Below are 20,264 nucleotides of genomic sequence, written 5' to 3' on the forward strand. Positions count from 1 at the left end.
GATAAATGAGCTGGGACGCATCCACAATGACAACATCACAAACGCTGACTTATTGCCCTTTCGGAGGCATCCATTGTCATCGATGATTGACAAGGGGACTGGGCTCAGCTCATATTTGAAGAGAGAGGAGAGCTCCATTTTTTCCTGGCCTCCCACCACCAACGGTTGAACAAATGATTACTCAAGGTCACAAACAACCTTCCCATTGACCTCCATTCCCTTTTTTTGGAACTTCACAGTCACTACCTTGACCTTGGATTCTCCGGAAGTGATAAAGAAAACTTTTCATACGCAGCCTGGCCAATCTTCAGCGCATCTTGGACATTCACTTTTTCATCAGCCACCTGTCCATTTATGATGTGGTAGAGCAAAGTGGTCTCTGTCATGAGTGGATTTGTGTTTTGCCACAGTATCTTCACAATTTGAGAGTGGTGTTCAGCATCCACCTCCCGTCGTGCTTCACCCTCCTCTTTATGTCTGTTGACCACAGTCTTCTCTGATGTTACTGTATCACTGTACATGTCATCCAATGACTGAGGGAGATGTGAACATATGCCAAATGATTAGATCCATACTGCCACCTGCTCAGGGTTGGTTGAAATACCCTTCAGGCCCCCTGCTCGCTTCCCTTGCCTGATGTATGTCTGCTCCCCAAACATATTGGCACTCACTGCAGGTGCACCATCTGAATGGCGGCACACATTACTTCCGGAAAGAAGGTCATCTTTTGCAATGGAAGGAAGGTGCTGCATTTCACGTGAATGCCAAGTGATCAATCTAGCATAGTGGTGATGACCAGCAGCAAAAAAATACGGTCGCATCCCTTCAAGGCAGTGTTGTTGCAGCAGCCAGTCACCCTCCGTCTCTACTTTCCAGAATCTGTGCTATTAAGGTTGGAGTGATAGAGCAATCCACCCATAATCGGCCTGTTGGGTGCTGTCTTTCCTTTTCCAGGAATTCTATCTGCTGATGGGTCTTTTCTCCATCCTTTTAAGAATTCATGAAGAATAGCATACATAACCATACGGAAGGCTTGCATGGCCTTAGGCTAGGCCTTTCCATTGAAGATAGATGCCAGGCCGCCAAATGATGCTCTTACCAGCTCCTCAAGGCCCGTTGAATTCATCAGCTCCCCAATTGAGCCAATGAATGACATCAGGGTGTGCATCATTCCAGGTCTGAGGACCACTGATGTCCATTGCTGTGGGTCACCCCATTTTATCTGGCAAGCACACAGTGGAAACTATTTTACCTGCATGTTTCCAAATGGCACAGTCTGACAAAGTGGCATCAATGAATTGCTAATTGAAAATAATTTTTACAGTGTTTCTTTCACTCAAATTTCATTAGAGTGTAGAGTTGCAGGTGTTACAGCTCAACAAGAGCAAAGTTCTTCCAACAACCAAATGAACATGAAAAGGAACATTACCCTAACACAACTCGTTTATTTGTACAGGCCTTTGTGGTTTAAAACTTCAATTGATTTGACTTGTGGCGCAAAACTAAAATGATGCCCAGGTTTAGTTAATAGATAAATGGATGGATATTGAACATGCTCTTTAAAACAGCAGAAGTATTAAACGTACATGCTGCGTCTCTTATCAGTTTTTATATAGGATCAAACGCATAGACGAGAAATAAAAGAAATTCTCTAGAAATTAAAGAAAAGCTGTTATTTGTTTACAATAATCTGATATATTCTCCTTGTGGTAAATAAAAAGCCTTGTCTGATAAGACAAACCAATTAACTGACATTGCGGTTTCGTTTACTCTGAAAAAATAGGTATTTACATTCAAATGGAGGCTGAATTCCTCAAAGATATCAGAGACGGCCAATGCTGACTTGGCTTTTTAGTAATGAATGTCGTAATGTAAGGAAGAGGTAGCATGCAGTAGGTGTATCATTTAGCCTATGTGCTTGAAGCACCTTTTTTTAACATGGAATGTCAGTGGTTACAATCTAAGTACTATAATTTAGACTCCACGCCAAAAAAGTACCCCTGACTTAAAGGAGAATTCTGGTCGATTTCTATACATAGCTCTGTTGTTTGGAAATTTGGAGTGCTGTCAGTTGCAAGAAAAATGAAAACAATTGGTGCTGCCTACACAGTGTTATCCTCCTGCTAGGGTTAGCACCCAGCAGGCTTAAACAGAGCAAGTTTTAAACATGTTTTTAGCCTCCAAACATGTTCAAAATGTCATTGGTTGTAACCTGACACCACAGTGGAGCCAGGAGAGCAGACTGACCGGCTGCAGTAGGTCAAAAGTTGAAGAGCCCACTATTGCCCAGTTACCTATGCACTTGCGTGATAGCTCTCAAACTCTTGAACTGCAGCTCTCCTGGCTCCACTGTGGTGTCAGGTGACAGCATGTTTCTACATAGTCATTACTAAGGACATAAAAACGGCAAATCATTTTTTGTGGAAAAAATACATTTTGGAATATTGGATTGTATAAGTTTGACAATTGACTAGTGTTGACTTCACCGGAAAACAGGAAATAAACAGGTATGACTTAACACAACTTTTATGCCTTTTTGTCAAATCTACTGCAGTCAGATTCACTGTGTTCACTTGGAAGGAATCACTGCACATTGGTAGGCACTGGTAATGACATTTTGAACATTTTAGAGGCTAAAAACACATTTAAAACTTGCTCTGTTCAAGCCTGTTGGGTGCTAATTCTTGCAGGAGGATAGTCAGCGTAGACAGTACCGATTTCGTTTTTTCTTGTTACTGACAGCACTCCGAATTTCCAAACACTAGAACTACGTGTTGAAATTGACCGGAATTAATCCCCAAAAAATTGCCTTCACAAATGTATAGCCTAAAGTTGAACGTAACAAATGTAGTACTCTTTGAAAGGCTATTGCTGTGGATTGCATTGCACAATAGTGGTTGCAAATAGTTGTTATGATGTGCGTGCGTGCATGTTTACATGCATGCCCCAATAATTGTGCTGAATTGCCTGCAAATTTGTACAGTCTAAGTGTGCTTGTGTGTGTGGCGTTGGGTTTCACCATGTGCCAACAATCCTGGCCGGAGAAAGCTAACAGACGGCTCAGATTTTCAGTGTGGGTCAGTGGAGGAAAGTAAGGGCTGAGAGGACCTGCTGGGTAGACAGACTGTCAGCCACATCAAGTGGACAAATGGCGCTGTCCAGGTCCTGGGGACATCCAACAAGGTCAAGGGTCATTAGCAGCACAAAGGTGCACGTGACAACAGTCAGTTGCTTTAATGCAGATGCAGCCCTTGTCAATATGTTTGCATTTCTTTATGTAGCTACGAGGGCAGCAACTAACGATTATTTTCATTATCGATTAATCTGTCAATTATTTTCTCTGTTGAATCAATTGGTCTTTACAGGAAAGAAGTGAAAACTGACGATCACAATATCCTAATGTCCAAGGTTATGCCTCCAAATTGCTGGTCTGGTTCAACACAAAACCCCAAAATATTTATTATACTGTATTTGCCATTGCATGCACAGAGAAAACAGCCAATCCAATGAGAAGCTGGAATATTTGGCATTTCTGCTTAAAAAATGCAGAAATTATTAAATAATCAAAATAGTTGCCAACATCGACTAATTTTACTAATGAGTAATGGTTGCTTTTCTAGAAGCTACCATTACACTTTAAATATTTGTATTTACAACTGACTACTGTTAGGAAGAGATATTTTTACTTTAGAGACTTTAGATGTTTTTTGGGAGAAAGTTATTTGGTCATTTTATAAAACAAAAAGATACAGCATAAGAACTCATCTTCATTCCTTTTACGAGGAGTGTCTCCATTATTACATACAGCCATCAGTGTAAAATAAAAGTAGGACAAAAAAATGGAAAGAGAATCTATCTGTTATATATTCAAGTGATGCAAATTATACTTTAGCCTCTGTCATAATCCAGGCATTGCCTCGATGTATAAAGGACATAACACATAGACTGTAATGTCCTGAAACACATTAACAGTAATGACCTTATTCATTTGACACCATTACAATTACCCAGCCCAGAAGCTCAGTGGTGCTCTCTCTTTTTTCAGTCTCCCAGTCTCTCCCCCTTTCACCCTCTCTGTCTTTCTTTGTCATTTTCTCTCCAATGCTGCTATTCAGCTCACAGTTTGATTCACAGTTGCTTATCATGCATACATCCTCCTGGCAAGACGGCTTTTCATCAAGCGGAACACACTGACGAGCATAAATGCACACAAATGGACAACAATACAGCAAACAAATTTATCTTTAAACACCTTTTGAGATTTAAGGCGGCTGCACAAGTACTGCAGTAAATTAGTACAAAACTGTGTAGAACTAATTAGCGACTGTTTTGCTGAGGGAGGTGGAGAGAGAGAGAGAGAGAGAGAGAGAGAAAGATAGAGCATGAGGGATGAGATCTGTTTAACAGATGATCTATACGCAGGGTGCTTTGCAGTGATATCCCCCACTGAGAGAAATTATTGCTGTAAACCAAAGCTTGCATCTCATAAATGCATCTGCATTCATTTGTTTTGACGGCAGACCTCATGGTTCCCTCTTTGGCGGTAGGGAATATCTCTTTCAGCAAGAATACCATTGACTGCGATCCATGTTAAAACTGAGCGGATGAAAGTAAGAAGTGTGACAGGCCTTGGCATCTGGTGTGAAAGTAGAAAGCGGCAGCACCTTAATGACCTCAGTGACTGCACACGCTTATTTGTCAAAAATGCTGCGTCACCTGAAATAAAGCTTTAGGCATATGGGGGAAGAAATGACCCTAATATTGTTGCTGGGCACACAAAGATTATGATCTTTCCTGAGAGAATGATTCCTCTATAATGTTAAAGCTGCTCTAGGCTAGAGCAGCTAACAATTTGCTAATGCCTGAAGTTGGTTTGTTAACTAGGGCTTCTCTGTTATTCTTGTTAAATGGTCTTCTGAACATACAATCACACATACACATTGTCATAATCAGTCCCCTCCCATTACGTATAAATGTAAAATAGATGATAGGTCACTGTGTGACATTAAAAATATTTGTATTTAAATATAATTGCTTGCTTCAGAGAAACTGTCTTGATACACTATGTCAGTCCCTCCAGGACTTGCGGGCTTTTTTTGAGATTGTTGCAGCCCAAAATGCCTGATTTTAGCGGGATCTTTAGTAAACAATTGCGATCAAAGTTGCAATGTCTTTTGTATTTTTGTTGCAATGAATTTGTGAGAGCCAGTCAAAATTGCCAAAAAAAAGTTGAGATTTGTTTTTGGTATAGTTCCTAAAAAATAAAAAGGAGACTTGTTTTGGGGAGAATACAATTACTCTGGGCGGAGTTTTCCTAGTAACCTTACCAAAAAGGCTCAGGAGGCGGCAAATGTTGGTATTATTTGAAAACGGCTGGTGGAGTTGAGACAGAAACTTTGAACATTGGTGGCATTATGATCTTTACATTGTTAGTTAATTTCCTATCCTGGGCTGGGACACACATTCATACGGTTTGAAAAAGTACTTATTGGACTTTAACTTCACGGCACTTACAATAACGAGCATAGCTGTCCTCAGTTTAGGTCATTGAGTACGTCTCGTCTCCGTTTTTTCCTGCATCCACCGTGTGTGTGCATGCGTCAGTCTTAGTGGGAAATTAGAAGTAGCCCCAAGCATTTGGTAAATGTGAAATGTTCAAGCCTTGTCTTCATTCCAGAAACAAGGGAAACAATTTGGCAATGTACTTGTGTTACGTCAACCTGACGTCATGCACACATGGGCAACAATAACCTTACCAGATCAAGGCGGCCGCAGGTTTGCGATGCAGACAGCGCAGTTGCTTTTCACCAACTGCAACACCCAGGCGGACCCAGGGCATGCTGGGAAATGGGCATGCTTATTCTGTACAAACATGTTATCTGGCTGATAGTTACGTTTAGAAGTCAGAGAGACTAAATCCGTTCAGATTACGGATCATCTACAGTCAGTTGTTAATTAAATAAAGCAACATATCACTTGTAGAGAATTTTGACAGCCACTCTACTCTGTCACAACTTGAGACTGTGTACAAGCTGATATATGGGTCTTATAACATTTTATTAAATTGGATTTGGATCACTTTCACTTCCTGTTCAGCCTAAAGGCTGCTGGAAACTGTCCGACTTGACAGCGGATTCTTGTCACCACCATCCATCTCCGTTGATCCGATTTGTTTGTTTGCTGCTTTCATTGCTGTACTAACGTTACAGCTGTAGCGTGCCGGCTTTTACGTTTTTACAGGTAGATCTGGCAAAGCGGCCTGGCTGTCAAACTGGACAGTTGATAACACACAGGCCAAAACACAAACAGAAATTCCGTCACGGAACGGAAATTTCAAAAGGAGAAAATACTGGAATCAGCATCGTTGTCAGAGAAGATAGTCTTTCAGCTTAGCATGTTTCCTTGATATTACTGATGGTGCATTGGGGTCATTTTTTGGATTTATTACAGTAAATACATTATATATTGGACCTTTAAGTAGAATATTGTGTTTTTCACTCATGCTAAAGCATCAGATACCTTTCCAAAACGATATTTCAACTCATATTAAATAACTATTTGTATTTTAGCAGTATTTATTTGAAAAATTAAAAGGATGAAATGTGTACAAAAGGCTTTTATTTGGTCTCTCTCCAAAATAAGTATAGTATTATCTAGAGTGAGCCATCATTCCTTTTCCCCAACCTTGGAACTCACTATAAGCTGCACTCGTGTTAAACTGTACTGTTGCATTCAGAGTAAGGTTTATCCACAGCATTCAGCTTGTTTCTTTTACTTTTCTGTTCTAGTTGACCTCAATAGAGATATTGCTGTCTTCCTTGAAAGAATCTAAGAGACGCAGTCCTAATGTAAGAAATTGTGATGTACCAGAAGTTACTATTTTGGTTATTTAGTTTTGAACAATACACCACTTTTTGTAACATAATACAATACTTTATTTATCACCGAACTAAGCAGTGAGACAAAAAGGTCTAATGTATTATGACAGGAGGGCATTGAAAGAACATGATGTGTTTTACTAGACCAAATACCTCCAAAGATGTTGAAGTTTGAATAATTTTTATAATGTTTGACTTATCTCTTGCAGAGGGCAGACATTATAACAATAGGCTTTTTGCTCACTGCGTGTTGAAACTGAACACAGCATCACAAATATTGCCAGATGCATTTAACACACAGCTAGGTTGACTGACTTCCTCAAATCGGAATATGTATTATAGTACAATACTTAAATTCAACAATAAACTGCATAAAGGCCCATACTTAAATCACTTACTTAGATCAGTGTAATATGGATGCATGTAAGTTATAGCATACAATTCACCATCATTTATTTTGTGTTTGTATTGCATAACTCAGACTGCATTAGTTTTTTCAGTAAACCTTGTGTATTTATAAAAGTAAACATTTATTATGTATTTACTTTCCAAGCCATTAAAGCCTTCTGCACAAATGCGTCCCTGCAACTCACCTGGTGCTAATAGGAGGATCATGCACTAAATGAATGACAGTGAGATCCTCACAGGGACATTTATTCATATTACTAACCAGTACAAGAGTGTATGGTCTCACCTCATTTAAAGACCCAATCATGAATTGCTCTGGCAGATAGGGGGGGCTGTGGATGGACTCCGTTAAAGGTCATTCATTGCAGGCATGGTTGTAAAGCTTTAATCTTATATCCCTGTAATTTTGCATGCTGACCCCTAACCTCCTCCTTTAGACTGTAAATGATTCATGTTACTACCAAGTACTTTGATTCTACTGATGTTTTGCTTTTAACCTCTAGTTTCTTAGTTATATTGAGTTTTTTCACCAGGCTCTGTATGCAGGATAAAATCACTTATGCCAATTTTTAAGCACAAGACTAAGCCTAAACCAGACTCAAAAACTATGGAGCCTAAATGTCTGAAGGCAAACAGAAAATTGGTACTTCTTGTTTATTAGTTGTTGCTACAAAGGCACACAGAAAAGCTTGTCAGATGACAAACGTTTTATGTTATTGCTTGTGGAATTATTCTCAATTTGACATCACACTGGTGATCAGTGTTTTCTTGCATAACTGATGTACACAAACCTTTAGTAGCATAATTCAGACATAGTTCTCCGAGATACTTCTCATAAATAAATATGAAATTAAAATGAACGGATTTTAAATTTCCATATTCTAAGTTAAATTTAACATTCATCTAAAGAATTCCTTAAACCTCTTTTCTATCTGATGGTGGACAAAGCAAAACTCAGACTTGTGGTACATTGGAAGGTAGCTTGTAGCCATAATCTTAAATTCCATTAAGTTTCCATTATACATTTTTATTACGAATTGTAAACTACATTTTAACAAGTTTTTATCTTTGAAACAGCATGTTATCCTCACATAACCACAACTCACAAATGAAAGAAAAAGTGCACAAACCTTTCTTAGAAAAACTTCAAAAAGTTTCAATTAGAACCAACTAAATTAAGTACCTTGACAATAAGCAGGATTGTTTAAAATGACACCCTTGTCTGAGCACAAACAGATGTTGGGAACCAACTTTTCCTCAGAGATTAATTCCAACTCCTTACGCTGAACATGAACATATGCACAAGGAACAAAGAAGGTCCTTCTTACTATCTTTACCCTATCTACTAACAGCTGTCCAACAGAAGCAGTGGCACTTGGAGCCCAGACACCACTATTAGTTCAAATTTTCTTAAAATAAAAAATACTAGAAGGAGAAATTCACTGTGAAAAACTAATACTACTGTTAAAAAAACATAAATTATGAAGAATAACTTTAGAACTACAGTGACAATGACTTATAGATTGCAGCAGATGGCATCTAGATAAGTGTCTGTGTAATTGTATTTATTTTTCTATACCTCACATTTTAAACTAACGAGGGATGTAACGATTACCGGTGTAACGGGAAACCAGGGTAGAAATGTTGACGTAACAATTACCCTTTTTATTTAAAATATCCTTATTTTTGCGGTGGATTACCACGGCATGGAAACCCTGTGTTTAATCCTTCCCAGCTTCATTTGAGGCCCCTGAAGTTGCCACGCAGGAGTAGGGGAAAGAATGTAGCAGCAGACTTTTCTTTTCTTTGTTGAAGTGATGGAGGTAGCCCCAGAACGTAAGTTATAACTATTCTGTAGCCCGCTAAACTGTCATGGGTTTTACTGCCACGTTATTTTCCATAAGTGTTCTGCTACAATGTGGAAGTTTAGCCCTTGTTACGACGTGACATTTATTCATTTAGAGAGAGAGGTATATATATTATCGCCGTGATAATATTGCTGTTGCTGTGTTTCTTATTGCATAGCTGATAGATGTGCATATTGTTTATTATTACTTGTGCAGCCACGTGTTGATATTCAGGTTGTGTTTGCTAGCAAGGCGGAAACGGCAGTTAACAGACCAGCGCTGTGGAGCCACGTGCTTAGCTATTAAAGGTGTATTACACTGTTTGCTTTGTTATGGGTACGTTCTGTAATAGATGTGGCTTATTCTCAGTTTGTGTTATTGAGCAATGTGTTACATTTATGTTGATTATTACATAGAAATTAATGTGGTTCTTAGTATTGTTTCTTGTTATATGCTGGTGGCTATACTATTTAGTTTTGGTAAATAATGTTGATAGTAAGTCGGATGCTTATTAATTTGCATTATTATTTGCTTTCAGAACCACATCCAACTTCACATGTAACATCAAATACAACTTCATAGTTAACTTCATGTTGGAGTTGTAAATAAATCTTCCTGGATCTCAAAGTCAGACATCTCTGGTTCAAGTTCTTACCGGACCCCCTACAGCAGGCTAGTGTTTCAGCAGCCAGTATTCAATAGTTTTTGCAAGCCTATTGCCTATATTTTTGTAATATAATAAACACTGTTACAGTTACCGCTATAAAACCGTGATAATTTTGGTCACTATAACTGTGAGGTTACATTTTTATACCGTAACATCCCTAAAACTAACTGATGTTTTTTTTGCCCCAAGCTACTTTTGTCTCTGCAACTTAGCTTTATATAACATAGGTCATGGGCTCCCATTGTTTTACAAAATCTATCAAACAGTTTGCAGAGACTTACTGTTGTGTTGACTAGCATAATAATATTAAAATTCAAATTGGATGATTATGGCTTGCAGTTAGCGTAAAACAAACAAAATCCACTATGATCAAATTGAAAATGAGGAGATAATTGTATCCACGTACACTCTGCCTACCACTCCATATTGAGTTTTGTTTTGCAGCTTGACTGCTGCCAGAGGACCGATAATAGTGTGCGCTAATAGAATAAGTGGACTTTCTCACATATAAAAGTGGTAATTAGCTGCAAATTACAATCACGTCAGGAGATATAATCATAGCTGTCAACTCTTAATGTGTTATCATTGCATTGTGATCATAATAAATAGGTAACTTGGTTTAAAGACTGGACTGTTTGAATATGAATAGTGGCTCACATTAGATTATATTTAAACTATTTCCGGTGTGGCTGCTGAGCTTCATTGTACAGGATGTTTAAAGTGCATGCAAGGGTAAGTGAGATGGTAAAATGTTTAGGGATATCTAATTCTACATGATGGCAAGTCAATTTGTTTACAACTATAAATGAAATGGAATCCATACACTGTAGCCTAAGCATACACTACACAAATAATACACACAATACAGGTTAGAGCTTCTGCTATCACAGTGTCAGTGTACAGTGTAGCCTTGGAGCAAAACAAAAAACCCAGTTTGGATATGTGTGGCTGTGTTAATGCACATTTACTGTGTATATGTACATCAGCATTTTTTGTGTTTGTGTATTGGGGTGTTTTTATGTTTTTTAATTATTTTTTTTTATATGTGCAGGCAGCTCCATGTGTCTTCTCAAGATTAATCTAATAGTGGGGAATTCAATCAGATCCTGCTGTTGAATCCACCCTGCGACGATCCATCAGCAAAGCAGGGGACATTTACACAGCAGCAGTGATGAGGGAACGTTCTTTACAGCACAGACAAAGGGGAGGAGGAACATGCTGGCACTCTGGACTTAGTTCAGAAGCTTCCATTTGTGCATGTGTGGCGCTGCGAGCTGGGAGAGCAGGGAAATGACAAAGTTAACAAAAACAGTCAAAGTCAAAGCAAAGCCATGTGAAATAATGCATGTCATTTATTCATAATGTTCCCTAGTTTTGGTCATGCTTTGGTCCTGCCAAATGAAATGGGCCTCCCTTGTGCGGTCATATGGCATTTTCTCCCTTTATCTCTGGTGCTTTCTTTTGCTTCATCTTCTGCTTTCCCATCTGTTGGAAATGGATAGTCCAGTTAAGAAAAAGAAAACAGTCATGAGAGCCCTGCTTTTCACTGTTCACAGAGCTCAGTCGATGATATTATTAGCAGAGTATTAGGGAGTAAACCATATTCTATCAAATACATCTGATCTCTGCCATCGATTAGGTATGCTCAGAACAATATCTCACTCAACCAACAGAACCGCCTCTATGCACAATATCCAATCCTTGTGTGCTCACAGTTGACTCCATTTTGAACCAAGATGATGAGAAAAATTAATGAAGATACATTGTTTTATTTCATTCATGTGTGCAGTTTAGATTAGAGCTGATGTTATTTTTGCCCAACTACTGTACAAGTCTGTAACAAATTGTTTCTTGGCAATATGATTCTATAATCAGTCCCACCAGGATTTTGCGACATTGCAATTGCACCAATTCATGCAAATTCAAACAATCATTGTGACTTTCGTGCGACTCGCAATTTGGACCAATCATCGCAACTCTTTCGCAAATTTTCCCCCGACTTCAACCAATCCCAGCAGTCCCCCGTGCCAGACTTTGTATCAGTATGTGACTCTGAGAGCCAATGACCAAGCGAGAGTGAGAACTTGTTGACGTCACACGTACGTTGCCATATTCATTTCCTAGAGACTTGTTTGACTCAAAGATCTCACATTTACCAACAAAACGTACAGCGACAGACCATGTAAAACAACATTATACCAACATTTGCAGCACCCTGAGCCATTTTGGTAAGTTCCAAGGAAAACTCAGCCCAGAGTAGTTTTATTCTCCCCGAAACAAGTTTCCTATGGAACATACACTTTCTCTGTCTCCCGCAACTTCAATGCAACAAACATACAAAAAACATCACAACTTTTATCGCAATTTTTTACAAAAGCTCCCGCAACATCAGGCCTTTTGGGCAGCAACAGTCTCAAAAAAAGTCTATTATAAGAATATTTAGGTACATACTGTAAATTCACAAGAGTTTTTTTTTTCTATTTTTATTTCTTTAAAACTTAAACACCAAATTGATTGTACCTTTATCTAGGTGAAAGTTTACAATGTACTTGATATTTGAACGTTAAACTGCCAAAAGCTCATCCAACAGGAAAATGTAATTTATAAAAGGAAAATCTTTTATAAATTACACACATTTGTTGATGTATTGTTTTTTATATTCTTCCTCCTGTGTAAGTATGTTGTAACTAGCATTCATTTTTGAGGATATATTTTACATACTTAAAGTTCTAGGCGTCTGTACCAAATACCAGTTAAGTTATTATCATTCAACACTCTGCTCCACAGCCCTTTACCTCCTTGTCATTTTTTTCTTTGCTTCTTAAGATACACACCACTCCTTCAGTTTCTTCTTGAATTAGTAATCTGGCAATCTTTGGTCAGGTCCCAGCCACTGATAATTAGCTTTCTTGTCAAGTGGATGCAACTAGATGAACAAGCAGCTCTCTCCAAATGAAATGGAAGTGTAGCCATGGATATAGCTCTATGAAATTAACATCTCAGCCAATCAGTCAGCCCTTTCTTTCTGTGACTACTGGAGTCAGCTGGGCTTTACCACTGAGAGAGAGCCCGCCGGGGGCCATGCTAGCCAGAATACAAGAGCCACAATTAAATCCCTGTGTCACTGCCATTACTGATGCTAATCTATTCATCTATCTGGAGAACTTCCGGCCTTGTCTTGTTGAGCTGTGGACAAAGCTTTGATCAGGCTGAGATACTGAGAGCTCTGCACATGAAGGCAGCATATGTCAAAAGCATTTGCAAGAAGATATTGCTGTTGGTTATGAAGTATGCACACTGGGTAGTCATATATAACAGTTGTAGAAATATAATAGATTGAGCTTTTGATAGCATTTTATTTTAGTGCAACACACTTTGAAACATTTTAGGATACATTACATTATTTTCTTTCTACTTTGGTACTATAGTGTGAATTCCAAGCCAATTTTAGAGATGGAAAAAAATCTAAAGATGCAGTAAAAGCATCCAGTCCCTTGAGTGGAATCCATCTTGTGGTTATGTAAATGTGTTCTTCCTATGATATAGGATTATTCAAATGAGGTTGGTTAAGACTACTTTTGTCTAAGCTATTGTACAAGTCAGGGAGAAAATGTGTTGAATTACAATTGTGGGAATCTTGAAGTTACCTAGAAGGCAAGGCAGTATCACACCATTCACTGTCAATCAATATGTGGGAATCAAGTACAAGTGAGCTAAGAGGTGGAAAGAGGTGAAAGGAGACTATGAAACGATGAGTAGCACCTGGGTCCCATTCATATCTGTACACATGTCGTCTCTTTATCTTTTAGTAGTTGGTGAACTCTGGGGAAGAAAGCTCGAGCAGAGAAAGTCTGAGAGAGGCAAAGAGAAAGACGTAGGGAAGATGATGGGGAGTAGGTAGCACTTGTCTCATTAGGCTTCCCCTCACCTTTCTTCAGTTTTTAAACAGTGCAAGTATTTGTTACAACTACTCGCACATCTGCAAATTTGATGACATTTCTTTTTAAAATTCATGTTGAAAAACTAGGAGGGTTCTGCCGAAGTTGGCCGATATGTGTGTAAGAGGGGGAGAGGCCATGAGTGATTAGTCAACTGCATGGGTAACGTCTTCTGCACTCGTGTGTCTCACTCCCGTGACATCACACTCATCGTTGGTAAAGGTCTATCATGGCAAAACATGAACATGCGGGGGCTGTCATTAGCATGTTTCTGCGAAAATCATGATGTTGCAGTCCATAATCCATTTAATGAGTGGTAAGCCGCAGTCAAAGTTCATCCACTTTGTTCGCTAAAGACCGTACAAAGACCCCCCCCCCGAGGGCCCGACGGGGGGCTACCAACCTGAGATGGGTTGGTAGCCCTCGTCAGTGTCTTAGTACTCTGTCTCGTCACAAAATCAACCACATTTTTACTCCATCTCAGACAAAAAGGACTGGATTTTGTTTGGAAACCACAGCTGCGGGAATGTCACTTAATTGCCTGTGCATTCACTGTTGTATTTGCATTTTTACATTAATGCTAATGTTAGCTCTGACATTTGCCACACGCCATGGTAGACCGCTTCTTTGAAAAAAAAATACATTTAGGCTGTTTTGCCTGGCCTAGCACGTTATTTTTGATTTTGAATACACAGTTGCTGATAAAATGTATAACTATAGTTGAGTTTTGAATGTTGTGAGTTCCTCTCTATCCGGCTCACTCATCACTCAATGTTTCCCACACTGTGTGAAATTGCGTTGCAGGCCAGTTTAAGGTGTGCGTGCCTAAATTATATTGCCTGTGCCCCAAGAATTTCCAGTTAGGGGCTACAGTGCTCCAAGTAAAATACTCTCTGGAGCCCTACTCACACTGTTCCATGCTGCTGTATTCTATTTGTGGCCAGTTTTACAAAACGTCCTTGCCAGGTGAATCTGAAGCAGCTTTAAAGCATTTGTTTTCATTTTCCTCGCATGAAAGCAGTGCTGTTTTGCTGTCTAACCGGTTTTTAAAGGTGCCCTGCCACACATATTTCATTACTTTGTGGTAATGTCTGAAGTTCTACCATGGACTCTGTACCATTTTTTGTGAAAACAATGCCTTGGTTACCTTGTTTCAAGCCATTCTAGTGTGGTATGGAAAGCCTGCAGGAAGACTCAGCTCAATTTGTGCCAGTTCTCAATGATACAACATGACATCAGACTGACCAGCTTTTCTAATTGGCCTGATTTCTCTGCCTATTTCATTTCAGTGGCTAACATAGGAAGTAGCAGTTAATTTTCACATTCACGCCATAACACAAACACATATGGACCTAACGAATGTCAAAAAATGCAAGTAAAAACGGTTTTATGTGGCAGGGCACCTTTTAATAGCCTTCATGAAATGACTGCATAGCATAGCCACAGGGGGTTACGGTTGCTCTGGTTCTGTTGTGTAAAGAACTGAATAAACAAAGTTTAAATAAAATAATAATAAATAAATAAATAAATTATATCTTCATGAAGGTTGTAATGGGAAGGAACTATGCCTGATATCAACTGGTCCTCAGTGGAGAGGGTTGACAGCTTAAAGTACCTTGATGTCCCCATCAGGGTGTGACCTGGGTGCTGTATACTGACTCAGTGGTGTAAAAGGCAAGGCAGAGACTGTTTCACCTCAAACGCCTGGGGAAATGGCAGCAAACAGGACTGCAGGGCCCTGCAAATTTACACCAGGGCGCTGCGAGAATAAGGCCGGGAAGAAGGTACTGGATACAGCAGGCCAGCACTAAGAGGCTCAGGAGGAGCTCCTACCCTCAGGCCACTAGGATCCTAGGATAGTAAAAGTGATAAAAGCTTTCCCTCTGTGAGTTAGCTAAAAGTCACACATTTTCAGAGAATAAGGCGATAGCGTATTCTCATACAGAGGCATGTGCGATGTTCATCTCTTATAATGCAGTCTAACAAGTAAGACCTGAGTTAAACCTAGTAATAAAAAGTGTAAAGCTATAATGAATTTGATTATTAATTTTACAATTGCACCTGGTATGTATGTCCTTATTTTGGTGAGCCCAGGTTTTTTGCACAAACAAAACAAAGTTCACCAAAGTTGGAGATGCTACTGTCAACATCTTAAATGGCAGGCATGTGGTCCTATGAAATGATACTGAGCAGTCCTGCAGTATTTATCATTTACATTGAAAAGATCACCTTTTGCAACTCATTTCTAGGATGCAGCAAACAATAACAGGTCATTTACAGTCTTTGTCAACTTTGCATCTGCTCTGAATCCTACTATGCATTATGTTTCACGCACGGCAGACGAGACACAACACGCACCGGGCAGAAGCGGTGAAACGCCTCCTCCACATCGTTGTTATCGTTGGGGGGAAAAAGCCTTGAGGGGAAAACGTTCTTGACTGAAAAACGCTCATTAAAACTTTGGTGTAAAAGAAGGGTTTGGCTGCTCCTGTCCCCTCTAATGGAGAGGCAGGATCGTGAAACCGCACAAATCACTACCCTCTTAACCAACGTCAAGGCAAGCATCCTGAGGGATTTTTCCGTGTGTTTATAAAAAATCACACTGTGCAATGTGTATTTTCTCGTGAGGTGAACAGATCCACTGTTGCTCTCCCAAAACCTGCTCCATAGCATCTACACAAGTGCAATTCATTTTCCATCCCATCTGCCCGCCATTTTAAGCGTTGCGTCCTGTTGATCCACCCAGCTGCTGCCGTTGCCGCCCCCGTCGACCTGGAACGCCAAGAATGCATCCGCCTGCCGTTTTAAGTACTTTAGATGGCAGGCGGGTGCAAAACTTGCAGGAGGCCTGGGGGGTGAGCGCCAGGTGAGCCTGGACGGGGCCGAGGCAACACTCGCAGCTCGGGTGGAGATCGATGGACAGGATGTAGCCGGTCCTGCAACAGCACTTAGAGGGTGAAGCCTATACAAAATAGAACTAGACTTGTGGGGAGCTGTCATTTTAAGTATTCTTAAATAGTGAAACATGAACAAGGAAGCATGCAGAGTGATACGATTATCCACTGCATGATAATGCAAGTTGGTGTTCCCATAGTCAAATTAATTGTCAAGTAATTAATTTACTGTAGGTTGCCTTCTCTGAATAGAGTGTTATAAAGAAAAGGGAGCGAGTATTACCATGAATTAGCATTATTCCCTTTTTTGTTTTTTTTTCCCATACATGCTCAGACTTTAGACTACTGTTCTGAATTACCCTTGGTTTGTGGCCAGCTGTGTCCCAACATCATTGTATGATTTCAACATGGGCTGTGTCACAGCCTGTCAGTCAGCCAGACTGGAAGAAATTTGTTCCTTTATTTCCCTTGTTCATTTGCTTGTTCATGCCCTTTTCCCCTCTGTGCTGGGCTAATCTGGCCTGACAGAGTGGGTGTAACATTACATAAACCCTAGAGCCATTCTGCCGCTTGCTAATTAACTCTGCTCATCAGCCATTGCTGTATGAAGAGCTGCATTTATAAAGCACTAATACAGTAAGCCAATGGGAATCCGTCATGATCAAGACAGGGAGAGAGAAGACTTACACCGAGCGACATTGCTTGTTACTTCAGTCATACTGGGATGTATTGTAACTAAAAATTGTCAAGCAGTGTTTGCTTCTATTTACCTGTACACTTGACTTACCTGTTATTGTGAATGGCATTGTGGCACTAGAGTAAATGCACCATTTTACATGTAATTTTGGTATTCCAGTGTCCTCCTCTTTGTACTGTGTTGTCTCTCTTTGGCTGTCAAGCTTCAAACAGCTGTGGATTTTTCAGCACAGAGCTCTACCTCCTTCCAGAGGGGATTGAGTAGGTGGATTATGAGAGCAGGAAAATAAACTTCAAAACAGCCCTCTCTGTCACACTGCTCACACAGACTGTTCCTTCACACTGTAACTGCCGCCGTTTAGAATCCATTGACGTCTTTTGTTTAACAGAATAATCACAGCAAGATAAGTATACATCATAACCTGGAGCAGCATCTAAGATCCACATCATGATTGGTGGGAGGATTGTGGATGTGAATGTTTGGTGTAATCTGTTTCCTCTAAAGGACTTGTAGGTGTTTTTGTAGGACCAGGTGGCTCAGGGGATGTATCACTTACAGCAAGTAACTCTGAAGTACCATTGTTCTTATTAGGTTTAAATTTCTTTTCTTCCTTCGTCCCTTTTCTTCTTTTTTTTAAGTCCACTGTAAAAAAAAACTTAATTTACCTAAGATTTGAATGTGTTTGTATGTCAGTACATTACAGTGTGATTATGCCAGGTAAATTGCATTTATTATGCTTACTCCAAATTCTTAATTTAACTATAATTACTCTATTGAGAGCTTTAACCAAAAGTTGGGAAATGTAATCAAAGTACTGCCTTGAAGCTGTTGTAACCGAATCATTAGTTACCATTTGAACATACTGTCTGTATCTGTCTGGGGTGTTTTTCTCCCTTTTGCTCAAAATGCCTGCTATGCTTGATGAGATGACTCACACTGATGACAATGGCATCATTAAACAAAACTTTGCAACACAGCCACAACCCATTCAGAACAGACAACAGTAAACATGTGCTTGTATTGGCTGAGTCAGCACACTGACTGCAGTGAGTGTTGGCTGCTGTCCTAGTGCTTTAGACGAGGCTGCTCCTCAGGTAAAAAAGTGGTGAAAGCTGCCATGCCTGTGTCTACATCTCTTTGGAAACACTCGGGGAGATTGTGACTCAAACGGCCTCAACCTGACCTGCACAGACAGTTACCTCCAGGCTCAAACCTCTCCATCTAACATAAACACATTCTTTGGCATTTCTTTCTCTGGTAAACATCTGTACTTGTTCATAGATTTCATGTCCAATTTTCATGCTATGGTTGCTACAGTTTAATGTGTCCTACAGGTTAGAGAAAGGATAACAGCTATTAATATTGTGGTATTTCATGTTTGGCTGGTTTTTAATAAAAGAAAAACACGTAAACACAGCTGCAGACAGAAGACAAATGCTAAAGGAAATCACCCATGCATTAACCAGTAAGTTACTCAGTGTGTCACAAATTTTGAATAAAGTACTGAATAAATAACAGTGGACTGGAGGATACTTTTTAAATAGTGAGTCCACCAGTTGTTATCTAGAAATGAAGAGTAGAATTCTTGAGTGTTGTGATTTTTCCTGGTAAAAGGAACAGCAGTGTGAAAGTCAGGTCTCTAGTTTGACAGTGATAGTTTAACATTTATTGGCATCTCAAATGGCTGTTGGCACACAGCAGCGGTATTAGTAAGTTGGCAACATAAGACGTGAGGCAGTTTTAAAATATTGAGCTGTGTGAAACTTTAAATGTTGACTATATGTTCTGTGACATTTGTTGTTATTCCTCCAGCTTTTGGCTGCATGCATTAAGGTTGTTTGGTTCAATACCATTTCCTCCTGTCATGACTAGTAAGAGAAGTCGATTGAGTGAAGAATGACTAAGAGACTTTAAATGAAGGTAAAAGAAATAGCACTATCTTTAAGGAAACAATGAGTCCATGCTTCTTAGTAAATAGTAATTCAGACAATTAGGGGTGGGGGTAAAAATTGATACAGAATAGTATCGCAATAATTTCCATGGCAATACTGTATTGATACACAGACGCCAAGTATCAATCTATTATTTTATACGTGATGGTCAGTTTATCTGCTTGACAATCCCATTTTGCAGCAATAAAATTGAAGTGTGCTGAACAAACGAGAATACAAATGTATCCATCGAACAAAGTTTCCTTTTTGGGACATCACTTGAAATTGGGAAAAATTTGAAGTTGGGGAAAAAAAGTGATAAATTGCTCAGAGTGAAGATGGAGAGTGCTGGAGTGGACCAACACCTGGCTGCATGGACTACGGACTATCTCACCAACAGACCACAGTATGTGAGGGTCCATCACTGTTTGTCTGACGGGGTGCACTGCAGCAAAGGTGCCCCTCAGGGTACGGTGCTCTCCCCCTTTCCTTTTCACCCTTTATTCCTCAGACTTCACTCACAACCCCACCCACTGCCACATCCAGAAGTTCTCTGATGACACAGCCGTTGTTGGATGTGTTTCTGAGGGAAACGATCTGGAATACAGGACGGTCATCAGGGACTTTGTCAGCTGGTGTGAGCTCAACCAGCTTCAGCTCAACATCAGCAAGACGAAGAAGATGCTTGTAGACTTTAAGAGGAAAACATCCCACTTCTCACCGTTTAGCATCCAGGGATCGGACATTGAGGTAGTGGAGAGCAAACATTCCTGGATGTTCACCTTAACAATAAACTGAACTGGACTGACAACACCCATGCACTCTACAAGAAGGGCCAGAGTCGCCTAAATCTGCTGAGGAGACTCAGGTCCTTTGGAGTGTGCAGGACTCTCCTCAGGACTTTTTATGACTCTGTGGTGGCCTCTGCCATCCTTTATGCTGTGGTCTGCTGGAGGGAGGGCAGCTTGGACAGGGACAGGAGCAGACTCAATAGACTGATCAGG

At 39.9% G+C, this 20,264-nt stretch overlaps 1 protein-coding gene and 2 long non-coding RNA genes across 5 annotated transcripts in view; 1 reads left to right on the forward strand and 2 right to left on the reverse strand.

The window, feature by feature from the left end:
- Positions 1-8,586, reverse strand: part of LOC116705117 (uncharacterized) — a 14,040-nt gene extending 5,454 nt beyond the window's left edge. Inside the window, exons 1-2 of the long non-coding RNA XR_004335852.1 lie at positions 8,576-8,586; positions 7,190-7,192 (exon numbers count right to left, since the gene is read on the reverse strand). This is a non-coding gene — a long non-coding RNA (uncharacterized LOC116705117). The remainder of the gene's footprint in view (positions 1-7,189; positions 7,193-8,575) is intronic.
- grid1a (glutamate receptor, ionotropic, delta 1a) overlaps positions 1-20,264 on the forward strand; it is a 251,913-nt gene that overhangs the window by 65,577 nt on the left and 166,072 nt on the right. The gene's annotated exons all lie outside the window — the stretch shown is intronic.
- The window catches only part of LOC116705119 (uncharacterized), a 10,979-nt gene continuing 2,647 nt past the window's right edge, over positions 11,933-20,264 (reverse strand). Inside the window, exons 2-3 of the long non-coding RNA XR_004335854.1 lie at positions 18,508-18,512; positions 11,933-11,945 (exon numbers count right to left, since the gene is read on the reverse strand). This is a non-coding gene — a long non-coding RNA (uncharacterized LOC116705119). The remainder of the gene's footprint in view (positions 11,946-18,507; positions 18,513-20,264) is intronic.

The sequence above is a fragment of the Etheostoma spectabile genome, chromosome 17, assembly GCF_008692095.1.
Source record: "Etheostoma spectabile isolate EspeVRDwgs_2016 chromosome 17, UIUC_Espe_1.0, whole genome shotgun sequence".
NCBI classification, from domain to species: domain Eukaryota; kingdom Metazoa; phylum Chordata; class Actinopteri; order Perciformes; family Percidae; genus Etheostoma; species Etheostoma spectabile.